The sequence below is a fragment of the Nannospalax galili genome, unplaced genomic scaffold (genome assembly GCF_000622305.1).
Source record: "Nannospalax galili isolate Female #2095 unplaced genomic scaffold, S.galili_v1.0 scaffold270, whole genome shotgun sequence".
In the NCBI taxonomy this organism is placed as follows: Eukaryota; Metazoa; Chordata; class Mammalia; order Rodentia; family Spalacidae; genus Nannospalax; species Nannospalax galili.
In genome coordinates this window covers 2,309,275-2,312,089 of record NW_008330152.1, presented here as the reverse complement: position 1 = coordinate 2,312,089, position 2,815 = coordinate 2,309,275, and the positions used below count along the sequence as shown (strand labels likewise).

Here is a 2,815-nt window from a genome sequence, read left to right as displayed (position 1 = left end):
GGGATTGCCAGATGCAGATGGCTTGACCACTACGTCCTGTTTTTCTGATAAGCTAGTTTCTCAATGCTTGACTTCTTGTCAGGCATTCCTATCAGGTGGCCTCATGGCGCCTAGGTTTTTTTCACTTCCATTTGGGTCCGTTCTTAAATTCTTTTATGAATGAGACTAAGAACCCTCTAGGGGACCCTCTTTCTGTTTCACTAGGGGTGGATCTATGACCAGATAATTGACCAGTGAAACTGGAAGATGGGTATTCCAACAGATAGACTAGAGATTTTACAGTCTTTCTAAGTTAAATTTATTGAGCTATTTGCTACTCTAACACTTTCTCAGTAGAGGTGGGGAGGCTTCTTGAAACTAACCCTAGCAACATGTCAACAAGCCAGGTTCAGCCACCCTCAACAGGCCAATTAAACAATAGTGAAAAGCAGAAAAAGGAGATTTATTCTGTGTGGCCAAATGACCTTTGACCAGAGGGTCAAAGAGATGCAGTGACACCCCACCTTGACAGAACAGTAAGGTTTAAATAGCTCAACTAAGCAGTCAAGTTGTTGCTCCTGTGAAGACCTCCCTCAAGGTCATCAAACAAAACATAAATCCTTCTCTTTTTCATCCAGTTCTTCTGGATGCCTCTAGGCCTCTTCCTTTATCCGCATCAGATTCCTGGGGAAATACCAATTTCTTGGGGTTCATTGTGAGAGAGCCCAAGGGATGGACCCAAGGGTCTCTTCACAACAGCTTCTTTCTTGCCTAGCAGTCAGGTTACTAAAGGGTGGTGAGGACGTTTCTGCAGCACCTTTCCTCGATCATTAGTTGCCCATCGACTTAGTAACAGCTTTTCAAGGGTGGCAAAAGATCAGCTTTTGTTTGACTTCAGAAATGGTGAAATTCGAGATCACTCCCCTTTCACTGGAGGAATGGTGGGAACGAAAGAAAAGCGATATTGCAGTCGGAAAAGATGCCTCTTTGTCTTGGGAGACACTAGTCTCCTGGATTGGATGCGGTATTGAAAAGAGAGGGAGCGAGACTGAGATTTCCCCAGGCGTAGGAGGTAATTACTGGAGAAAAGCGGCATGTCTGCAGTGAGCGGGTTACAGCACAGGAACCCGGAACATTTTCTTAGCTAATATTCCCCTCCAAAAGCAAAGGGTGGGAGGATTCTGCGGCCCTGCCGGCTGATGCTGCTGACAGCAAGCTGCTTGGACCGGATCCCGGGTTCTGCTGGCCGAAACTCGTTTCTCATCTTTGGAGGGAGGAGGCGGAGACTCCGCCGGAGCCGGAAGATGGAAGCGGCTCTCGTTACCCCAGCGCCTTCGCTCTCATTGTCTTTCCAATTTCCAGCCCCTTTGCCCAAGTCTTCAGGCTGACGACTGTCTTCCAGTTAGGATCAAAATAAAATTGCCTGCTTCTTGTGGGATGATTTGGTCGTTGCTCCCCCCCCCCCAAAAAAAAAACCCTAAAAACAAAAAAAACGTTCTCTAGTCCTTTAAACAACAACAATTTTTTTCCCATTTCCCTGCCCAGCCGCAGATGCTTGAAATTCCTCTTTGGCAAAAGGAATTCTTTTCAGCCTTTGGTTTTAAATGCAAATCAGCTCAGCTCCGAACGGGGGTGCAGCCTACTGCTTTGTGAAGCCGGTCTATCGGAGGTCAGCCCGTCCTCTTGTACAAAAATAACACAAAATGAAAATGTTATGAATAAAGGACTGTTTTGAGGAGTTCAGAACAGTCGTAGGGACCAGGACCACTCTAGTCTGTGGATAGATGGAGGATAAATTCATTTGGTCACGCGTGTCCCTGCACTTTCTGAGCAAGGGTTGTGAAATGCCAACGGCTTTAAAGTAAAGAGTCGCTCCCCCCCATACACACACCTTCCAGGCACTGAGCCAGGTACTGGAGGTCCAAAGAGATGGTTCCTCAGAATGAGGTACACGGAATCAAAAATGTGAAAGGAAACAACTACGTCAGTGCTGTGCAAGAGCCAGGCTTAGACTGAGGCACAGGTAATGGAGGGCTGGGTTAGGTAGTCAAGGAAGGTTTCTTGGAAGAGGTGACTAGTAAGCAGAATCCTGAAAGAAGGCATGCCCCAGGGTGGCAGAATAGACTGAAGAAAGCTACATCGACATTAACATATAAAAGAAACCTGTAAGGGAGGAAAAAAAGCCAGGTATCCCTTCCCAACTCGGGCCTCCCACACCAAACGGAGCATGCTCAGGCCAGTTTGCAGAGAAAGACTGGAAGCTCTTCCTCGCCTTGGCTTCATACCACAAAAAGAGCATGTTCAAGGAAAGTCCCAGCTGTATAAACCCTGAAGAAGCCGGCGCTATGTAGAAGTCCTATAAAGTCATGCTCCTTCTGGCCCTGCGCTACGCTCTTTGGGCTTTTCACTCAGCTCACCAGCCTTCTTCCATTCTTGGGAGTGTTTTTTTCTTTCGACTTAATTATTGTGTGTGTGTGTAAGCATTTTGCCTGCATGTATGGAAGTGCACCCATGAGTGCGAAGCCCGAAGAAGCGGGAAGATGGCGGTGGAATCCCTGAAACTGGACTTATACGTGGTTGTGAGCTTCCACGTGATTGCTGGGAACCAACCCGGGTCCTCTGCAGGAGCAGCCAGAGCTCTTAACTGCCTAGCCATCTCTCCAGCGCCCCCTCCCCCTTCCTTTCTTGTGTTTGTTTTGATATATGATTCCTGTAGCCCTAGCTGGCCTGGAACTCACTATGTAGACCAGAATAGCCTTAGTCTCACAGAGATCTGCCTGCCTCTGCCTCTCAAGTGCTGGGATTAAAGGCATGTGCCACCACTCCCGGCTCTGCT

At 47.8% G+C, this 2,815-nt stretch overlaps 1 long non-coding RNA gene across 1 annotated transcript in view; it reads right to left on the bottom strand.

The window, feature by feature from the left end:
- LOC115072062 overlaps positions 1-2,815 on the bottom strand; it is a 12,564-nt gene that overhangs the window by 9,001 nt on the left and 748 nt on the right. The gene's annotated exons all lie outside the window — the stretch shown is intronic.